A 23,368-nucleotide genomic window follows, 5' to 3' on the forward strand; every position below is an offset into this window, starting at 1 on the left:
TGTCCTCTCCCTTTTTCTCTTTTGGTCTCCCAACTGTTTCCCCCTTTTTTTTCTTGCTCCCACACATACTCGCTCTTTGTCCATCCTATCTGTCTCTGTATCTTGCTATCCCTCTCACTCATAATCTCTCTCTCTGCGAAAACACTTCATCTGTCTCTCTTTCTCTCTTTTTCTCTATCCCTCATAGTCACTTTTTGTCATGCTCTCTCTACCCAACCCCTCTTTCTCCCGTCCCCTTTCTCTCATTATATCTCCCTTATTCTATCTGTATCTCTATTTCTGTCACTCTCTCTCACCCCAACTTCACCCCTTCCTCTTTTTTTTTGCCCTCTCTCTACCTTCCATTTCATTTCCCCATCTCTCCCTTGATCTCTTAATTACCATCTCTCTTCTTCCTCCATCTGACTCCTGCTGACTCTGTCTATCTCGCGCTCGTCCGGTCCTCGATCTCCCTACCTTTTTTTTCTGTTTATCTCTCCATTTTTTTTTCTCGCTCTCGCTCTCGCGCTCTGTCTCTCCACCATTGTCCCTGCTTCCCTCTCTTTCTTTAGCCTTCTTGTGTCTCTGGCTGCCTGTCTCTCTCCCTCTCACTCATTTTCTCTGCTTTTCTTGATCGGTACCTGTTCCATCTCTGTCTGTGTCTTTCCCTCTCAGACACACACAGCCACACTCTTGCACACACTCTCTCACAAAACGTGCACACCCATAACCTTCTACTCTCTCACACACAGACGCAAACACACACACTCCACTCTCTCACGCGCGCACACACACGGACTCCACTCTCTCACGGTACACTCTCAAATGCAGATTCTCACGCACACAAGCGTACTGCTGTTCACACATCCACACTTACGCATGCACACACTCGCTCATGCACACAGATTCACACGTTTTTACTCAAGTACTGACACAAACAAGTACATAGAACATAGAATGTTACAGCATAGTACAGGCTCTTCGGCACGCGATGTTGCACCGACCTGCAAAAATAAGCTGATGCTCATCTAACCAATTATTAACCATATGTATGTCCAATGCCTATTAAAAATGCCCTTAATGCCGGCGAGTCTACTGCTGTTGCAGACGGTGTTCTATGCCCCTACTGCTCTCTGAGTGAAGAATCTACCCCTAATATCTGTCCTTTATCTATCACCCCTCAATTTAAAGCTATTTCCCCTCGTGTTAGCCTTCATCTGAGGGAAAAGGCTCTCACTGTCCATCCTATCTAACCCTCTGATTATCTTATAAATCTCGATTAAGTCACCTCTTAACCTCCTTCTCTCCAACGAAAACAGCCTCAGTTCCCTCAGCCTGTCCTCGTAAAGCCTTCCTTCCAACCAGGCAACATCCTACTAAATCTCCTCTGAACACTTTCCAAAGCTTCCACATCCTTCCTGTAATGCAGTGACCAGAACTGTATGCAATACTCCAAGTGGGATCTTACCAGTGTCTTGTACAGCTGCAACATGACCTCCTGGCTCCAAAACTCAATCCCCCTACCAATAAACGCCAACACACCACATATCTTCTTAACAACCTATAAACCTGGATGGCAACTTTCAGGAATTTAGGCACCTGGACACCGAGATCTCTCTGATCATCTACACTGACAAGAATTTTACCATTAGCCTAGTACTCTGCATTCCTGTTATTTCTTCTGAAATAAACTACTCACACTTTTCTGCGTTAAACTTCATTTGCCACTATTCAGCCCAGTTCTGCATCTTATTTATGTCCCTCTGTAAACCACAACATCCTTTGGCACTATCCACAACTCTGCCTACCTTACTGTCATCCACAAATTTACTAACCCATCCTTCTATGCCCATATCCAGGTCATTTATAAAAATGACAAAGAGCAGCGGCCCCAAAACAGATCCTCATGGCACACTACTGGTAACTGAGCTCCAGGATGAATACATCCCATCAACCACCACCCTCCTTCTTTCAGCTAGCCAATTTCTGATCCAAACCAGTAAATCACCTTCAATATAGAAACTCCATATTTTGTACAAAAACCTACTACGGGATCTCAACAAATGAGCTGTATTATGCATAACCACTGAAGAAATGAAAGCCTGTGCCTTCACGTTAAAGCATGGCATCAGCAGTAGGTCATTCAGCCCATCGACTCTGCACAGCCATTTGATGAGTTCATGGCCAATCTGATCATTTTTCCCTAAGACCTTCGATTCTCCATCCTGATGAAAAATCTCTCCATATCAGACCTGAGTCTACATCCCAATTCAGTTTTCTTTGGATAATGGAAAAGACATTAGAGTCATAGAGATGTACAGCATGGAAACAGACCCTTCAGTCCAACCCGTCCATGCTGACCAGATATCCCAACCCAATCTACTCCCACCTGCCAGCACCTGGCCCATATCCCTCCAAACCCTTCCTATTCATATACCCATCCAAATGCCTCTTAAATGTTGCAACTGTACCTGCCTCCACCACTTCCTCTGGCAGCTCATTCCATACACGTACCCTCCACTGCATGGAAAAAGTTGCCCCTTAAGTCTCTTTTATATCTTTCCCCTCTCACCCTAAACCTATGCCCTCTAGTTCTGGACTCCCCGACCCCAGGGAAAAGACTTTGCCTATTTATCCTATCCATGCCCATCATAATTTTGTAAACCTCTATAAGGTCACCCCTCAGCCTCCGACACTCCAGGGAAAACAGCCCCAGCCTGTTCAGCCTCTCCCTATAGATCAAATCTTCCAACCCTGGCAACATCCTTGTAAATCTTTTCTGAACCCTTTGAAGTTTCACAACATCTTTCCGATAGGAAGGAGACCAGAATTGCACGCAATATTTCAACAGTGGCCTAACCAATGTCCTGTACAGCCGCAGCATGACCTCCCAACTCCTGTACTCAATACTCTGACCAATAAAGGAAAGCATACCAAATGCCTAGGATACATCACTTGGTTGTATTTTAAAGCATGACTTTTGGATAGAACAATTTTCAAAGATGGAACCATTGAATTGTTTTCCCTTTATTCACGTAAGACCCATGAAACTTATTGATTGTGTCTAATTGTGTATTTTCAGGGCAAGTGATGATTCTACAAATATGAGAAGGTATGTTGAGTCCCAGTCCCTATTTTATTACATATTGATGAACTCCATAGTGTCAGCACTAATGCCAGTGTTTACGCAATTGAAGCAAAGTACTGTCGGTGTGGGAGATCTGAAACATAACCTGAAAGTGCAGAAGAAACTCAGCAACTCTGGCAACGTCTGTGGAGAGAGAGATTAAAAAGTTCAGACTTAACATTTCAAGTCCATCAAACTTCTGACTTACAGTCAACAGGATGCACAGCACTGATCCAGACACTTCAGTCCAACTCATCCATGTTAATCAGGTATCTCGAGCTAACCTAGTTCCAGTTGCCAGCATTTGACCCATTTCCCTCTAAAGCCTCTAAATCCCATCTGCAATGCCACTTTTAAGTAAATATGAACCTGCACTCCACGGTCTCTTTGTTTGGCAATAGTTCCCAAGACTCTACCATCAGTTTTGTAACTCCTGCCCAGATTTGCCTTACTAAAATGCAACACCTCACACTGATCTAAATTAAACTTCAACTGCCAATCCTCGGCCCTTTGACCCATCTGATCAAGGTCCAATTGTACTGTGAAATAACTTTCTCCCCTATCCTATTCATTCCTATTCATGTCCTCATCCGGATGCCATTTAAATGTTGTAATTGTACCAGCCTCCACCACTTCTACTGGCAGCTCATTCCATACACACAACACACTCCGCATGAAAACGGTGTCCCTTAGGTCCTTTTTAAATCTTTTCCCTCTCACTTTAAGCCTGTGCCTTTTTGTTTTGGACTCGCCTCCCCTGGGAAAAAGACCTTGGCTATTAATCCTATCCGTGACCTTCATGATTTTATAAACATCCCTCAGCCTCCAACATTCCAGGGAAAACAGCTCCAGCCTCTTCAGCTCAAACCTCCAAACCTGGCAACATCCTTGTAAATCTTTTCTGAACCCAATCAAGTTTCACAACATCATTCCGTTAGCAGTATTCCAAAAGTGACCTAACCAACGTTAGCAGTATTCCAAAAGTGACCTAACCAAACCATTACTCTTATTCTCGATGTACTAACCAATAAAGGCAAGCTAAATGCCTTCTTCACTATGTTCTCCATCTGCAATGCCACTTTTAAGTAAATATGAACCTGCACTCCACGGTCTCTTTGTTTGGCAATAGTTCCCAAGACTCCACCATCAGTTTTGTAACTCCAGCCCAGATTTGCAACACCTCACATTGATCTAAATTAAACTCCATCTGCCAATCCTCGGCCCTTTGACCCATCTGATCAAGGTCCAATTGTACTGTGAAATAACTTTCTCCCCTGTCTGTTTTACCATCAATTTTGGTGTTATCTGCAAATTTAGGAATCCATACCTCTTATATTCACATCCAAATTGTTCACTTAAATGATGAAAAACAGTGGACCCAGCACTGATCCTTTTGACACACTGCTGATCACGGGCCTTCCATTTGAAAAGCAACCTTCTGTCTCCTGCCTTGCAGCAAGTTCTGTATCCAATTGGCTTGTTCTTCCTGTATTCTATGTGATCTAACCTTGCTAACCAATCTACCGTGCAGAACCTTGTCAAAGCTTACTGAAGTTCGTTCAAGCACTGTCCACTGCTCTGCCTTCATAAATCCTTTTGTTCATATATGGAAAAAAAAACTCAGTCGAGTTAGAGACATGATTCCCTATGCATAATACCATGATGACTATCCATTGTGCCTTGTTAATGGTGTACAGGCTTTGGGGGGAGTTAGGAGGTGAGTTACTCACTGCAGGTTTCCCAGCCTCTGACCTACTCGTGTAGCCATTGCACATAGCTGGCGAGTCCAGTTCTGTTTCTGGTTAATGTAATTGCCAGGCTGTTAACAATGAGGTGAATTCACTCATGGTAATAGCCTTCAATGCCAAGGGCTAATGGTTTGATTCTCTCTCGATGGTAACCCCCAGGATGTTGATGGTGGGCAATTCAGTGATGCTGACACCATTGAGTTTCAAGGGGCGATAGATACATTCTCCCTCAAAATGGTAACTACTTGGGTATGGATCGGTGGGGAAGAGGGAGTTCAGTGATGGTACTGCAATTTTATATGGACCAGGCCAGACCCACTTCAAACATTTTAAGAAGGTAACCTAGAGATCCTGTGTTTTTTCCTTCTTATTGTAAAGGGTGATGTGAAGTGGGCATTTCAATTGTGATGAAATTGGTTAAACCACTCGCTTTAAGCAAAGCAGAATTTATTTGAACACAAGAGTTGAAACATGAACAAAAGAAAGGGGAATTTAGAGGAACTCAACTATTAGAAAATGTAACTAACCCAATACAGCAACTTAACTCATTTATTGTTCCAATATTTGAACATCTCATAATACATCCTTTGACAAAAAGGTAACTTCAGACAGAGATTCGTACAGGCATGAATCCAATTCAGGAGGGAACAACGACAAGAGAGATCTCAGAGGAAGTCAATTACTGAAGCTTGCAACCCTTCTTGTGACTGCTACAATTGAAAAAAAATGTAGGAAGCCTGGTCTGGGAGAACTAGCCACTCCCCTTCCATGAGGTAAAAACAAGGACTGCAGATGCTGGAAACCAGAGTCTAGATTCGAGTGGTGCAAGAAAAGCACAGCAGGTCAGGCAGCATCCGAGGGGGCAGGAAAATCGACGTTTCGGGCAAAAGCCCTTAATCAGGAATAGAGGCCTATGCCTGATGAAGAGCTTTTGCCCGAAATATCGATTTTCCTGCTCCTCGATGCTGCCTGACCTGCTGTGCTTTTCCAGCACCACTCAAATCTAGACTCCCCTTCCATTGTTAACATTTGTTTTAGAAAAACCTAAAGACCTTTTGACCTAGACACTTGAGCACGCCTGACTTGGCACTCTCGCTTCAAAATAAAAGAAACCCAGGGCAAAATAACCTATTTTTTAAAGTGTCAGCATCATCACACGTTGAACATCAAGGAGGCGATTGTTCAATCTTCCCTCCATGGTAACTGCTAGGATTTTGCCAGTGGGGGATTCAGTGTTAGTAACATTATTAAATAATAAGGGGTGATGGTTAATTTCTCAATTGTAAATACCCTACACCCCCACCCCAATGCTTATAGTGAGAGGGACTCACTGATGGTACACCATTGAATGTCAAAGGATGATGGTTCGATTCTCTTTCAATGGTAACACCCAGGATGTTAATAGTGCAGGTAATCAGTGATGGTAATACCATTGAATGTCAAGGGGTGATGGTGAGAATCTGTCTCAGTGGTCACTTCCAGGATATTGATTTTGAGCGGATTCAGTGATAGTAGCACCATTGAATGTCAAGTGGCAATGGCAAGATTCTCTCTCAATGGTAACCCCCAGGATATTGCTATTGATTGGATCAGTGATGGTAATACTTTTGAATGTCAATGGAGTGATGGTTAGATTCTTTCTTGTTGGAGATGGTCATTTCCTGACATTTTGTGAGGTGAGAATGTTACTTACCTCTCATCAGCCCAAGCCAGCTTGAGCTGTCAGAGTGGCAAGCTATTGCATTAAGGTGATTTCAATTCTTCCCCCTTGAGTGTGTGTGTTTCTCTGAGGGTTAGGTTCATCAGTGGAAACTGGAGCACCCATGCTAATGAAGGAGCCAATGTGGGACAGATTCTTAACTGGAGACTGGATTACTCTTAGCTGCAATGCAGATCGAGAGCTTCATTCGATGAGCTATAACTGGATTGTAAACAACACTAGCAAAGAATTCAAGGGGAAGACTTATATCATTGGGGCTGCTGAAAAGGAGCATGATGGGGATTACAGATACCAATCTTCCACATCGACACATACAACACCCTACAGTAACAGTATTCTCCTGAGAATATCCTGTGAGTCATGTTGTTAGATGAACTGATCTCTTTGTCTCAAGATGCACCCATCCAGGTGTTGGGACATGTTTATACAAATTCCCAGGGATAGTCGGGAAAAACAAGTATATTGGTCTTCTCTTGGGCGAGCACTTGTGCAGCTGTGAAGTGCAAAGGTTTGTGGGTCTTCACTGCTTCGATTGATGCTGCCCTCCATCCATCTTGTCCACTTCACCCCCAATCCTTTCTGCCACATTGTGAGCCACATGCCCTTGCCTATCCAAACTTTGGTGGCAATGGGATCTGGGTGGCAGGGTGAAATGTGAGGAGGATGTTAGGAGAATATAGGGTGACCTGGACAGGCTAGGTGAGTGGACGGATGCATGGCAGATGCAGTTTAATGTGGATAAATGTGTGGTTATCCACTTTGGTGGCAAGAACAGGAAGGCAGATTACTCCCTAAATGGAGTCAAGTTAGGTAAAGGGGCAGTACAACGAGATCTAGGTGTTCTTGTATATCAGTCAATGAAAGCAAGCATGCAGGTACAGCAGGCAGTGAAGAAAGCTAATAGCATGCTGGCCTTCATAACCAGAGGAATTGAGTATAGAAGCAAAGAGGTCCTTCTGCAGCTGTACAGGGCCCTGGTGAGACTGCACTTGGAATATTGTGTGCAATTTTGATCTCCAAATTTGAGGAAAGACATTCTGGCTATTGAGGGAGTGCAGCGGAGGTTCATGAGGTCAATTCCCGGAATGGCGGGACTATCTTACGCTGAAAGATTGGAGCGACTGGGCTTGTATACGCTTGACTTTAGAAGGCTGAGAGGGGATCTGATTGAGACATATAAGATTATTAAAGGATTGGACACTCTGGAGGCAGGAAGCATGTTTCCGCTGATGGGGGAGTCCCGAACCAGAGGACACAGTTTAAAAATAAGGGGAAGGCTACTTAGAACAGAGTTGAGGAGAAACTTCTTCACCCAGAGAGTGGTGGGTGTGTGGAATGCTCTGCCCCAGAAGGCTGTGGAGGCCAGGTCTCTGGGTACTTTCAAGAAAGAGTTGGATAGAACTCTTAAGGACAGTGGAGTCAAGGGTTATGGAGATAAGGCAGGAACAGGATGCTGATTGACGATGGTCAGCCATGATCATAATGAATGGTAATGCTGGCTCGAAAGGCCGAATGGCCTACTCCTACACCTATTGTTTATTGAAAGGACTAAGAACAGGCAGAAGCTGCAAGAGTGGCTCTTCTGATGATGGGAAGGGGCTTGGGTGGGAGGGTCCGGCAGACACCATCTCAAGTCCAGATCGCACTAAAACTGGATCCCTGTTACCGAGCGGCTCTCCTGGAGAAGATTGGGGGGCGGAATTTGAATTTTTACCCTGGCCCACTCGATCACTAGTCTGTGATATGCCCAGGAGATAAGACCCCGCCCATTAGGTTTACATATTGTTCGTCACAGTAAAGCAGTCAAAGTGGGTAACAGGGTGCTGAATTACGCCTGCTCCTATTTTCTATGTTCTTAGCATTCTCACTCAACTCTTCAGCTTTCTACTTAACTGGCTCCTTCCTTCCATTTTTGTCTTTTTAATGTTATGTTTCATCAATGTTTCTGATTGTGTGACATTCTCACGATTTGTGAGAGCATTTTTTTTATATATACCTTACACCTCTGAGAATTTTAAGTTTCCATATCAAACTGTTCTGGCTTCACAAATTTAAAAAAAAAATGAAAACAAACTGCTGGTGCGCTCCCAGAGAGATGAAAACTGAACCAAAGCAATCTTTTGATATAAAAAAAAACACCAGCTCCAATTTCAAACCAAATTCCTGATTATTTCCCAATTTCAGTTAAATCAAAGCTTATGGTTTAATATATGTACCATGTCTGTATGGGCTGAAAAGTATAATGCCTCATTGAGGCCTGTGCGCTGAAGTTTCTCATCCATGGAACCTTGCCTGGAAAACCTTCTCTGCTCCCCAAACCACTCCCACATTCCAATATGTCAAATCTGTTCTTATAATATGCCACAACTGTACACAATACTCCAGCTGAGGTCTAGCAGGTGTCTTGTGGATATTCAACGTCACTACCCAGCTCTCAGACTCTTTGCCCCTATTAGGGTCATAGAGATGTACAGCATCGAAACAGACCCGTCAGTCCAACTCGTCCATGCTGACCAGATATCCCAACCCAATCTAGTCCCACCTGCCAGCACCCGGCCCATATCCCTCCAAACCCTTCCTATTCATATACCCATCCAAATGCCTCTTAAATGTTGCAATTGTACCAGCCTCCACCACATCCACTGGCAGCTCATTCTATACACATACCACCCACTGCGTGAAAAAGTTGCCCCTTAGGTCTCTTTTATATCTTTCCCCTCTCAGGCAAAATCTTTTCCCTGGGTCGGGGAGTCCAGAACTAGAGGGCATAGGTTTATCTCTCTGGGAGCGCACCAGCAGTTTGTTTTCATTTTTTTTTATCCTATCCATGTCCATCATAATTTTGTAAACCTCTATAAGGTCACCCTTCAGCCTCCGACGTTCCAGGGAAAACAGCCCCAGCCTGTTCAGCCTCTCCCTGTAGCTCAGATCCTCCAACCCTGGCAACATCCTTGTAAATCTTTTCTGAACCCTTTCAAGTTTCACAACATCTTTCTGATAGGAAGGAGACCAGAATTGCACGCAATATTCCAACAGTGGCCTAACCAATGTCCTGTACAGCCGCAACATGACCTCCCAACTCCTGTACTCCATACTCTGACCAAAAAAGGAAAGCATACCAAACGCCTTCTTCACTACCCTATCTACCTGCGACTCCACTTTCAAGGAGCTATGAACAAAGAGACTCCAAGGTCTCTTTGTTCCACAACACTCCATAGGACCTTACCATTAAGTGTATAAGTCCTGCTAAGATTTGCTTTCCCAAAATGCAGCACCTCGCATTTATCTGAATTAAACTCCATCTGCCACTTCTCAGCCCATTGGCCAATCTGGTCAAGATCCTGTTGTAATCTGAGGTAACCCTCTTTGCTGACCACTACACCTCCAATTTTGGTGTCATCTGCAAACTTACTAACTGTACCTCTTATGCCCGCATCCAAATCATTTGTGTAAATGACAAAAAGTAGAGAGCCCAGCACTGATCCTTGTGGCAATCCACTGGTCACAGGCCTCCAGTCTGAAAAACAACCCTCCACCACCACACTCTGTCTTCTTCCTTTGAGCCAGTTCTGTATCCAAATGGCTAGTTCTCCCTGTATTCCAAGAGATCTAACCTTGCTAATCAGTCTCTAATGGGGAACCTTGTCGAACGCCTTACTGAAGTCCATATAGATCACCTCTACTGCTCTGCCCTCATCAATCCTCTTTGTTACTTCTTCAAAAAACTCAAGTTTGTGGGACATGATTTCCCACGCACAAAGCCATGTTGACTATCCCGAATCAGTCCTTGCCTTTCCAAATACGTGTACATCCTGTCCCTCAGGATTCCCTCCAACAACTTGCCCACCACCGAGGTCAGGCTAACTGGTCTATAGTTCCCTGGCTTGTCCTTACCACTCTTCTTAAACATGGCACCACATTTGCCAGCCTCCAGTCTTCCGGCACCTCACCTGTGACTATCGATGATACAAATATCTCAGCAAGAGGCCCAGCAAATACTTCTCTAGCTTCCCACAGAGTTCTCGGGTACACCTGATCAGTTCCTGGGGATTTATTCACTTCTAACCGTTAAGACATCCAGCACTTCCACCTCTGTAATCTGGACATTTTGCAAGATGTCACCATCTATTTCCCTACACTCTATATCTTCCATATCCTTTTCTCAGTAAATACTGATGCAAAATATTTATTTAGTATCTCCCCCATTTTCTGTGGCTCCACACAAAGGCCGCCTTGTTGATCTTTGAGGGGCCCTGTTCTCTCCCTAGTTACCCTTTTGTCCTTGATATATTTGTAAAACCCCTTTGGAATCTCCTTAATTCTATTCGCCAAAGCTATCTCATGTCCTCGTTTTACCCTCCTGATTTCCCTCTAAAGTATATTCCTACTTCCTTAAGGATTCACTCGATCTATCCTGTCTATACCTTTACATATGCTTCCTTCTTTTTCTTAACCAAAGATTAGATTAGATTACTTACAGCGTGGAAACAGGCCCTTCGGCCCAACAAGTCCACACCGACCCGACGAAGCACAACCCACCCATACCCCTACATTTACCCCTTTAACCTAACACTACGGGCAATTTAGCATGTCCAATTCACCTGACCTGCACATCTTTTGGACTGTGGGAGGAAACCGGAGCACCCGGAGGAAACCCACGCAGACATGGGGAGAATGTGCAAACTCCACACAGTCAGTCGCCTGAGGCGGGAATTGAACCCGGGTCTCTGGCACTGTGAGGCAGCAGTGCTAACCACTGTGCCACCGAGCCGCCCACCGCGGCATCAATTTCTTTAGTCATCCAGCATTCCCTATAGTTACCAGCCTTCCCTTTCACGCTGGCAGGAATATACTTTCTCTGGATTCTTGTTATCTCATTTCTGAAGGCTTCCCATTTTCCAACCGTCTCTTTAGCTGCAAATATCTGCCTTCAATCAGCTTTTGAAAGTTCTTGCCTAATACCATCAAAATTGTCCTTTCTCCAATTTAGAACATCAACTTTTAGATCTGGTCTATCCTTTTCCATCACTATTTTAAAACAAATAGAATTATGGTCACTGGCCCCAAAGTGCTCCCCCACTGACACCTCAGTCACTTGCCCTGCCTTATTTCCCGTAGGTCAAGTTTTGCACCTTCTCTAGTTGGTACATCCACATATTGAATCAGAAAATTGTCTTGTACACACTTAAGAATTTCCTCTCCATCTACTCCTTTAACACTATGGCAGTCCCAGTTGATGTTTGGAAAGTTAAAATCCCCTCCCATAACCACCCTATTATTCTTACAGATAGCTGAGATCTCCTTACAAGTTTGTTTCTCAATTTCCCTCTGACTATTGGGGTGTCTATAATACTATCACAATAAGGTGATCATCCCTTTCTTATTTCTCAGTTCCACCCAAATAACTTCCCTGGATGCATTTCCAGGAATATCCTCCCTTAGCACAGCTGTAATGCCATCCCTTATCAAAAATGCCACTCCCCCTCCTCTTTTGCCTCCCTTTCTATCCTTCCTGTAGCATTTGTATCCTGGAACATTCAGTTGCCAGTCCTGCCCATCCCTGAGCCATGTTTCCGTAATTGCTATGATATCTCAGTCCCATGTTCCTAACCATGCCCTGAGTTCATCTGCTTTCCCTGTTAGGCCCCTTGCATTGAAATAAATACAGTTCAATTTATTAGTCCTACCTTGTCCCTGCCTGCCATGACTGTTTGACTCACTTCTGTTCTCAGCTGTACCTGTCTCAGGTCGATCTCTTTCCTCACTATCTCCCTGGGTCCCATGCCCCCACCTTACTAGTTTAAATCCTCCCAAGCAGTTCTAGCAAATTTCCCTGCCAGTATATTCGTCCCCTTTCAATTCAGGTGCAATCCGTCCTTCTTGTACAGGTCACTTCTACCCCAAAAGAGATTCCAATGATCCAAAACTGTGAATCCTTCTCCCATACACCAGCTCCTCAGCCATGCATTCATCTGCTCTATCCTCCTATTCCTGCCCTCACTAGTTCATAGCACTGGGAGTAATCCAGATATTACTACCCTCGAGGACCTCCTTTTTAAAATTCTACCTAACTCTCTGTAATCTCCCTTCAGAGTCTCAACCTTTTCCCTTCCAATGTCGTTGGTTCCAATGTGGACAATGACCTCTTGCTGCCCCTTCTCCTCCATGAGAACATTCTGCACCCTCTCTGAGACATCTTTGATCCTGGAAACAACACACCATTCTGCTTTTTCTCTGCTGGCCACAGAAACATCTGTCTGTACCTCAAACTACAGAATCCCCTCACACAATTGATCTCTTGGAAGCTGACATACCCCTTGTTGTGTTAGAGCCAGTCTCAATACCAGAAACTTGGCTGTTCGTGCTACGTTCCCCTGAGAATCCATCACCCCCTACATTTTCCAAATCAGCATACCTGTTTGAAATGGGTATGTCCACAAAAGACTCCTGCTCTAGCTGCCTACGTCTCTTACCCTTCCTGGAGTTAACCCATCTATGTGACTGTATCTGAGACTTTCCTCCCTTTCTATAACTGCCATCCATCACATACTGTAGCTGTTGCAAATTCCTCATCGCTTCTATTTGTCTCTCCAACCGATCCACTCGATCTGATAAAATTTGCATCCAACAACATTTATGGCAGATATAATCCGCTGTAACCCTTAAACTCTCTTTAAACTCCCACATCTGACAAGAAGTACATATCACTGCAAAGGCCATTTTTGCTCCTTCACAATCTACAGACCCAGAAAATAACACCGTCTTATTCCTCTACAATCATTGCCCCAGGTTAAATGGCTTATAAGCTATGGCTTATATTTTAAGTTTAATCAAGAGACTTATCTCCAAAAACATATAATCAAGAAAGAACTGCAGCCTCTATTAATAAAGTCAAAGGCAATATGTGCTTTATTAACTGTGCTCCCCCTTTCCTGCTACCTTCTCTGATCTTTGCACATGCACCCCAGCTCCCTCTTTTCCTCCAACCTCTTCAGAATTGCATTTATCTTCTTTATATTGTCTTTCAACGTCCTTCCCACCAATGCAGCACCTCATATTTCTCTTTACACTGAATTGTATCTGCCACCTCTCTGCCCACCAATTTGTTGATGCCCTATCGAATTTCCACACCATCATTTCTCCTTATAGTTTATGGTTCTTGCAGGTTTTGTGCCATCTGCAAACTTTGAAATGATCCCCCTGCCCTACAAGATCCAAATCATTATTGATATATATCGGGAAAACGAAGGAGCTAGTACTCCTACTCCAAATCTCCCCCTGGTGCTGAAAAGGGTCAGTGGGCTGAGGAGTGGAAGATGGAGTTTAATTTGGATAAATGTGATGTGTTGAATTTGGTAAAACAAACAAGGGCAATGTTTATGCCCTTAGATAGTGTAGTTGAACAGAGAGACTTAGGAGGTCAGGTGCATAATTCTTTGAAATTTGCATCACAGGTAGACAGGGTGGTTAAGGTAGCATTTACCATGTTTGCCTTCCTTGCTCAGACCTTTGCATATAGGAATTGGTACGTCATGTTGAGATTGTACAGTATGTTGGTGAGGCCTCTTCTGGAGGACTGTGTCCACTTATGTTTGACCTCTTTTAGGAAAGATATTATTAAGCAGAAAAGGGTTCAGAAATATTTACCAGGATATTGCTGGGAACGGAAGGTTTCAGTTAGAAAGAGAGGTTGGATAGTCTGAAGTGTAGGAGGTTGAGATATTGAGGTTTATAAAATCATGATGGGTATAGTTAAGGTGAATGGCAGTTGTCCTTTTTTTTAACCTAGGATGGGGGATTTCAAGACTAGGAGGCATATTTTTTAATAAAGAGAGGAGAAAGATTTAAATAGTATATGAGGGGCAATTGTTTATACGCATTTAGAGATTCATGGGTGGAATGAACTTCCAGAGGAAGTGATGGATGTGGATACAGTTACAACATTTAAGAAACATTTCGACAATTACATGAATAAATATGTTTGTAAGGAAAAGAACCAAACACAGGCAGATGGGTATAGTTTAGTTTGGGATTATGGTCGGCATGAACTCGTTGGAACAAAGCATCTATTTCTGTGCTATATATGACTCTATGATTCTAAGACTCTCAGACCCTGTCTGTAATACATTCTTTGAATCCTTTCTTATAACCCTGACTTGGCAGTTTCTCTTCTACAATCAATGCAGGACATTAGGAAATGGTTCTCCTTTCTACATATTAACTAGCTGCAGCACAGAAAGAATAGTTGATTTCAGCAGTATCTGTTCCGTACATAGCAGGCGCTGACTGCTACCTCAGCAGAACAATGTATTGTGATACTTAAATTCTCAAATTCTTGAAATGTGGGATCAGAATTAGGCCATTCCGCCTATTGTTTCTGCTCCACCGTTCAATGAGATCACGATGAGTCTGAGCATTCACAACGTTACTCTTCCCAATGACCCTCGATTCACCTTCCCAAAGAAAAATCTCATCCTTGGATACACTCAATGATCCAGCTTCAACAGACCCATGCAGTAAGAAATTCCACAAACTAATTCCTCTTGGACAGAAAAAGTTCCTACTCATCTCCATGTCAGTGGGTGCCTGCTCCCCTCCCCCTAATTCTGAAACTATGTCCCTCTGGTCCCAGGCTCTCTGATGCAAGGGGAAACAACCTCCGTCCACATCTATGCTGTTTGAACCCTCGAACAATCTTTGATAAGGTCCCTCTCCTTCTTGGAAACTCCAATGTGGACAGGCACAACCTGCTCAATCTGTCCCTCATCAGACACGGCTCAGCTGAGTGAATCTTCTCTGGACTGCCTTCAATGTCAGTTTACCCTTCCTCAGATATGGGGCCCAAACTGTTCACTGTCTCCTAGCTGTAGTCTCCTAGCCTTGGGTGTATAGTTTTCACAAAATCTCCATCTTTTACACTCCATTTCCTTTGAAATAAAGACTACTTATGTTCTCTGTAGTCCACTGAATTTGCGGAAGTTTTTTTTGTGATTCAAGGATAAGTACTTCCCAAATCCCACAGTCCCGTAGCTTTTCATAGTCCTTCTTAATTTAAACAATCTCCAGCTCCTCTATGCTTCCTGTTAATGGAATGCACCACTTCTAAGAATTACAGATTTCCTTTTGTATTTCAAATGATGGACTGAAGTGGGGAAAAGAACCGAAGAAAACAAACCAGACGACACAGTGGCTCAGTGGTTAGCATTGATGCTTCACAGTGGTAGGGACCTGGGTTCGATTCCAACCTCAGGTGATTGTCTGTCTGGAGTTTGCATGCTCTCCCGGTATCTGTGTGGATTTCCTCCAGGTCCTCTGGTTTCCTTCCAGCCCATGCTAAATTGCCCATCGTGTTCAGGGGTGTGTAGGTTTGGTGCATTAGTCAGGGGTAAATGTAGTGTAACGGGTTTTGGTGGGATATTCTTCGGAGGGATGGTGCAGACTTGGGCCGAAGGGCCTGTTTCCACACTGTAAGTAAAAAAAAGTGTTGGTTACACAGTTGCCTACTGAAGCAGGGGAGAAAATTGTACTGTGCTATGAGGTGGAACCAAGGGATGTGTCCGAGTGGAGATTTGGCTGATTGGTGCTCATATATCCAGTTATTAATTTGAGTCATTTATTTTGTGACAGCTCCTGATCCGATTTATGTGTATTGAGTCTGCGTCAGAACCTTTGTGGTATGAACAGACACTGAGGCTGAGTTGTAATTGCACATACCTCGTGCAAGTTGAATTTATTTACACATTTTATCGGGAAGGCTCTGTTGTGGCTGAGATCAGGTCAAGAAATAAAAGTGTTTCTTTCGAAAAGGAACGAGTTACGTTTGAGGATAGTGGACGGTATCGATGCCAAGTGCTGCTTGCTAATTATCCCAATGGTCCTATGTATACGTCAGCTTACCAACATGTGGATGTGTGAGATACGTGTCACTTTAGAATGTAAAGGCTAGGAACAAAAGGACGTCATTCTGTCCCCCGAGAGCCTGATTCCGCCTGGCACGGCAGACAAGTCATGAAGGTTAGGATCCGGGAAAACTAGCTAATTGGAGTCAAAATTTGATCGGTTGCAAGAAGCAGAGAGTGATGGTTGAAGGTTGCTTCTCAGACTGGAGGCCTGTGACTAGTGGTACACCACAGAGTGCGGTGCTGGGACCTTAGTTATTTGTTATTTACATAAATGATCTGGATGTGAGTGTACAAGGCATGATGAGTAAATTGGAGGATGATACAAAATTAGGAGGTATAGTTGATAGCAAGAAAGGTTATCAAAATTACAGAGGATCTTGATGAGATGGGCAAGTGGGTTGAGGATTGCAAAATCAAAAATCCTTCTGTCTCCACCTCAAATGTATGCAGTATTCTGGCACTATCCACACACTGTGGGGTGGGGAGTAGGGTGAATTCTGACAGACTCACGCTTCCAACACCCCCCACCCCCAACTTTGAAATAAGCCATTTCTCCTTATCTGTTTCAATCTGCCCCAGCTCCATATCCTGAGACTATGACCTCTCATTCTAGATTGTCCCACATGAGACAACTTCGTCTCTCCATCTGCTTTGCCAATAACTCCCCCTCCACCACCCTTTAGCATCTTATATCCCTCAATTAGTTTTCCTGATTCTAAACTACAGAAAGTATCAGCTGAAATGCTCAATCTCTCCACATAAGACAAACCACTCATCTCTGGAATTGATTGAGTGAATCTTCTCTGAACTGCCTCCAATGTAACTATATTCCTCCTCAAATAAGGGGAGCAGATGTCTACACAGTATTCTGAATGTAGAAACCCTAATGCCTTGTACAGTTGTACTTTCTTACTCATTTATACCATTATTTCAGCAAATGCCAGTTGCCTTCCTTATTACCTGCTGTCCCTATGTGCCAGCTTTCTAAGATTAATGCGCAAGGATACCCAGATCCCTCTGGACTTAATCACTATGAGGTTTCTCTCCCGCTTGAATAATAAGTTGCATTTCTATTCCTTTGACCACAGTGGCCAATATCACCCACATCCACATAAAATGTCAAATGTTGGTGCCATCACTTAACCTTTTAATTCCATTTTTAAGTGTCTCATTTCTTCCTTGCAGCTTAGTTTCACAACTGTTTTAGTTTGCTTAGCATACCTTCTATTCCCTGTGCCTGAGTCATGAATATAGATTGTATATAGTTGGGAACAAGGAGTGAATCCTGTGTGTTCCCAATCACTATAGCTTGCCAAACAGACTCTGTTGTCTGTTGGCAAGCCAATTGCTATCTAAACTAATGTTATTCCCTGATTTGATAAGAATATGATTTCAGAAGTTGGCTACACAATTTGATTGATTTAATTCTCAAAACTCAAGAGGGAAATGTATTTCAGCAGCTGAGTGATTGGCATTACTAAGGCAGTAATAATCTGAGAGATTAATTCTAGTTGATAACAGGACGGTGCTGGCTCTGATTTCAATTGCTGGCTCTAATGCTTATGCTTTTACCTCATCATCCAGGTTAAACTGCCCCCATGTTGACTTGAAACGATGGCTAATGTTGAACCCACAACAGGTCCTTGATACTCTCAACATCAACATCAGGCTGACTGTTGTATTATTGTCAATGGATTTTGTCTATATGGACATTTGTAAGGTCTTTGACAAGGGCCCACACAGCAGATTATTCATGAAGGTTTAGTCGCATGGGATCCAGGGAGACCTAGTTAATTGGATTCAAAGTTGGCTCAACTCTAGGTAGCAGAGAGTGATGGTTGAAGGTTATTTCTTGGACTGGAGGCCTGTGACTGGTGGTGCACCAGAGCGGTAGGTGCTGGGACCTTTGTTATTTGTTATTTACATAAATGATCTGCATGTGAATGCACATGGCATGATTAGTATATTGGTGGAAGATACAAAATTAGGAGGTATCATTGATAGCAGAGAAGAGGTTATCAAATGACAGAGGGATCTTGATGAGATGGGGAAGTAGGCTAAAGATTAGCAAATGCAATTCAATACAGATAAGTGTGTGGTGTTACACTTTGTAAGGTAAACCTAAGGTATACAGTAACTGGTAAGACTCATACAGTAAGTGGTCAGGTCCAGAGGAGTGTCGAGGAACAAAGGAATCTAAAAATACAAGTACATAGCTTGATGAAAGCAGCTTAACAGGTAGATAGGGTGGTTAAGAAGGTATTTAGCATGCTGGCCTTCATCGGTCGAGGTTTTGAGTATAGGAGTTGCGACTTTGTTACATTTGGCTAAGTTGTTGGTGAGGCACAATTGTAGTATTGTGTAAAGTTTTGGTCACTCTGTTATAGGAAAACCTAGTTAAACTGGAGTGCGTGCAAAGAAGATTTATGAAGATGTTGTCAGGACCAGTAGGTCTGAGTTAGAGGGAGAGGTTAGCCGGAATAGGGCTAGGTTTCTTGGATCGTGGACGAATGAGGGGTGACTCTATTGATGTATATAAAATCATGAGGGGCATAGATAGGATAAATGCTGACAATTGTTTTCCCAGGGATGGCAAACAAAAACTAGAGGTTGAAGGTGAGAGGGGAAGGATTTAAGGACCTAAGGACTTCTTCACACAGCATGTGCTACCTATATGGAATGGGATGCCAGAGAAAATGCTTGAGGTACAATTGCAACATTCAAAACAACATGTGAGTAGGTACATGGATGGGAAGGGTTTAGAGGGATATGGACCAAATGCAGGTAATTTGAACTCGGTGAGTGGGAACAATGGTTGGCATGGAGCATTTTGGGCTGAAGGGCCTGTTACCATGCTGTATTACTGTATGAATTACCTCCCTTTCTAAGTAGGAAATTTCGATCAGCAACCGTCTCATATACCAGAACTATCTTAGCATCTGCGGGATCTTCAAGCACAGTCACCAATGCATCCAATAATTGTAAGGCCAGGTCCTTCACCACTCTGGAATGTAGATTGTCAGGATCTGATGATTTATCTCCCTTCAATCCCATCAATTTTCCTAGCAATATTTCTTTACTTCCTCCCTCTCACCAACCTCTCTGTTCCCCATCATTTCCAGTACATTTTTCATATCATCCTGTATGATGACAGAACTGAAGTATGACTTTAGTTTCTTTGTTCCTCATTATAATTTCCCCTGGTTCTGATTGAAAGGGATTTAGACTGGTCTTCAGCATTTTTTTTCTCTTTACACATTTGCAAAAACATTTACAGTCAGCTTTTATGTTCCCTGCAAGCTTACACTCATGCTTTAATTTCCTCTTCTCAATCAATGCTTTGGTCGTTTTTTTTTCTGACTTCTGGACTGTTCTTTTGTTTCTTTTCTTGCTAATCTGAATGCCTTTTTTTTGCTTCTAATCTATCTCAATCTTCCTCTGTAAGACACAGTTTGGCTACTGTTAGGTCATTTTGGAATAAATAATTTTTGTAGTTCACCCATTCACTCTTTGAATGGTCTTTTCAGAAACTTTTCCCAATCCATCATAGCTTACACATGCCTCATACCATCATAGTTTTCCTTAATAAGATTCACGAACCCAGTCTCAGAATCTCAGTCTCCATCTTAAGAAAGAATCGTATCATATTATGAATGTTCACCCCAAGCAGTCTTACAAATGCCCTATCAATCATTCCACCAAAAAGCAATCAAAATGCTTAAAGCTATTTTGGCTATATCCAGGCTTGCAAGTTGCGTTTTGATGGAATGGTGCAGAAATACCTGCTAGTTAATGACTAACATCGGATGCAGAGATGAAAGTGTATCAGTTAGTTGCTGGTGAAATAACTCCATGGAGGCCAGTATTCAGTCAAGTCACCCTTTAACTATATGTGATAGAGTCATAGAGATGTACAGCATGGAAACAGATCCTTCGGTCCAACCCGTCCATGCCGACCAGATATCCCAACCCAATCTAGTACAAGCACCTGGCCCATATCCCTTCAAACCCTTCCTATTCATATACCCATCCAAATGCCTCTTAAATGTTGCAATTGTACCAGTCTCCACCACTTCCTCTGGCAGCTCATTCCATACACATACTACCCTCTGCGTGAAAAAGTTGCCCTGTAGGTCTCTTTTATATCTTTCCCCTCTCACCCTAAACCTATGCTCTCTAGTTCTGGACTCCCCGATCCAGGGAAAAGATTTTGCCTATTTACCTGATCCATTCCCATCAAATTTTGTAAACCTCTATAAGGTCACCCCTCAGCCTCCAATGCTCCAGCGAAAACAGCTCCAGCGTGTTCAGCCTCTCCCTATAGCTGAAATCCTCCAACTCTGGCAACATCCTTGTAAATCTTTTCTGAACCCTTTCAAGTTTCACAACATCTTTCCGATAGGAAGGAGACCAGAATTGCATGCAACATTCCAACAGTGGCCTAAACAATGTCCTGTACAGCCACAACATGACCTCCCAATCCCTGTACTCAATACTCTGACCAATAAAGGAAAGCATACCAAATGCCTTCTTCATTATCCTGTCTACCTGCGACTGCACTTTCAAGGAGCTATGAACCTGCACTCCAAGGTCCCTTTGTTCAGCAACACTCCCTAGGACCTTACCATTAAGTGTATAAGTCCTGCTAAGATTTGCTTTCCCAAAATGCAGCACCTCGCATTTATCTGAATTAAACTCCATCTGCCACTTCTCAGCCCATTGGCCCATCTGGTCAAGATCCTGTTGCAATCTGAGGTAACCTTCTTCGCTGTCCACTACACCTCCAATTTCGGTGTCATCTGCAAACTTACATTTTGTGTTCGCATCCAAATCATTTATGTAAATGACAAAAAGTAGAGGACCCAGCACCAATCCTTGTGACACTCCACTCGTCACAGGCCTCCAGTCTGAAAAACAACCCTAGCACATGACACTGATCCAGCTAGCTCAGAGTCGCAGAACCCCTGTCACTCCTGTTTATGTCCTTCAGCCAGAACTCTCTGGACCATATTAACAGCCCCAATCAGTGAACTCGTATTCTATGAGTTCCACCCAGCTGACATTGTGACAGTCACAACAACTGTGAAGCAGATATCCAAGCAACAGACATTGAAAATGATTAATCAAAATCTCATGGTTTACATCACAAAATAGTTTAACCACTCTGTCAATTTCAGGAAGTCCGATGATATTGCAGGTGGATCCGAGACTGCAGAGAACCAGTGATCCGAGGAGCAGTAAAATCGATGTTTCTGGCTGTATTCCTGATGAAGGGCTTTTGCCCGAACTGTCGATTTTACTGCTCCTCAGATGCTGCCTGAATTGCTGTGCTTTTCCAGCACCACTAATCCAGAATCTGGTTTCCAGCATCTGCAGTCATTGTTTGTACCCTGCTATCTAATTCCTCCAGTCTGGACAAACAGAATTGATACACGAATTACATACAGTCATAGAGTCAGACAGCAAGTTTAAACCATGGTGAGATATTTGGATGAATACTTAATCTGAATGTTTATTTACTTCTTTCCCTACTTAACTGGAATACATTGTGAACATGCAATAGTTCAGTATTTCTGAATAAACAAGTGGAGTTTACTTTGTGACCAATGTGATGCTATGCATTTAAATTTGATTGGAAGTTCACTTTTACACTGACATATTTCACTCTTACCCTGTCCTGTTTAACTTCATTAATGAAATGCTAGCTCTCCCAACCATGTGATCCTTGTGAGAATGATTTTTCTATTTTTACCTGTGGACCTACTAACCTGGTCTATTTATGTGCTTTGCAAGTTATTCTATACCCACTGTGTAATGGCACTATCTCATTCTTTGTTGCGTCCCGAAATCAGTTTCCTTCACATCCTTCATTACATGAATAAGGACAATAACTGGTGCAGTCAGCAACTATTTGCTCTGCTCTTCCATTCACTTGTACGGCTTGTATACTTGGGAATTACTATCTACCTGTCAGTCTGTGCTATTCAATGGGACTGTCCTTAAAAACTCTGCTCAGGTGTGCCACAGAGTAGAGCCACATTATCTAGTGAAGAACTTAGAAAATAAAATTTAATGTTGACTACTCGGGCTGTTCTCCATTGTGTATACACACTTATTTTATATATAAAAAGATTTTTGAAAGAAACAGTTATGACACAGGGAGGATGCCTATACTCACTTGACCCTGCTTCAGTCTTCCTGCGTTGTGTCACTGAGCAATTTAAATGTTTGCTGTAAAGTGGACAGCCAGTTAGTAGAGTGGGACAGGAGAGAGTTCTCAGTTCATGTTTCCTGAAGTGAATGGGAAAGATCTTATTTTCTGTAATTGTTTGTATCTGTAGAATTCACAGACAAGTAAAACTGTAACACATTGCCACAGAAACGAGTCTGTGCTGTTCTTAAAAGTCAAGGTGGGAAAAGCAATGGACTTTTCCAATTCTGATAGTACGGAATCTAACTGGGATTAGTGATATCAAGGTCTGGCCTTCAGAGTGTCATACAGTTGTACAGCACAGAAACAGGTCCTTTGGTCCAAGTTGTTAGTGCTGACCAGAGATCCTAATCTGACCAAGTCCCATTTGCCAGCATTTGGTCTGTCTCCCTCTAAACTCTTCCTATTCATGTACCGATCCAGGTGCCTACATAAGGTTGTAATTGTACCCACCACCTCCACTTCCTCTGGTAGCTCATTCCATACAAGCACCACCCTCTGCAATGATAAAGTAACCCACAAGTGTTTTTTAACTCTTTTCCCTCTCACCTTAAACCTATGCCCTCTATTTTTGGACTCCCCAACATTAGAAAAAAGACCTTGCACATTCACCCTCTCAATGTCACTCATGATTTTATTAACCTCAATAAGGTCATACCTCAACCTCAGACAGTCCGGGGG

General features: G+C 43.1%; 1 protein-coding gene and 1 pseudogene across 8 annotated transcripts in view; one reads left to right on the plus strand and one right to left on the minus strand.

The window, feature by feature from the left end:
* Positions 1-23,368, minus strand: part of LOC148135420 (uncharacterized) — a 560,459-nt pseudogene that overhangs the window by 328,381 nt on the left and 208,710 nt on the right. The window lies entirely within an intron of this gene.
* Positions 1-23,368, plus strand: part of LOC122544520 (Fc receptor-like protein 5) — a 101,802-nt gene that overhangs the window by 16,721 nt on the left and 61,713 nt on the right. For 6 of the 7 annotated variants that reach the window (XM_087984641.1, XM_087984637.1, XM_087984636.1 and 3 more), the window contains one exon: positions 3,062-3,091. The exons of the other annotated variant lie outside the window; for it this stretch is intronic. The gene's annotated coding sequence lies outside the window, so the exon portion shown is untranslated. The remainder of the gene's footprint in view (positions 1-3,061; positions 3,092-23,368) is intronic. 7 annotated transcript variants of the gene reach the window in all.

Source organism: Chiloscyllium plagiosum, unplaced genomic scaffold (assembly GCF_037043375.1).
Source record: "Chiloscyllium plagiosum isolate Xiang-an unplaced genomic scaffold, Cpla_swu_hap1 HiC_scaffold_49, whole genome shotgun sequence".
NCBI classification, from domain to species: domain Eukaryota; kingdom Metazoa; phylum Chordata; class Chondrichthyes; order Orectolobiformes; family Hemiscylliidae; genus Chiloscyllium; species Chiloscyllium plagiosum.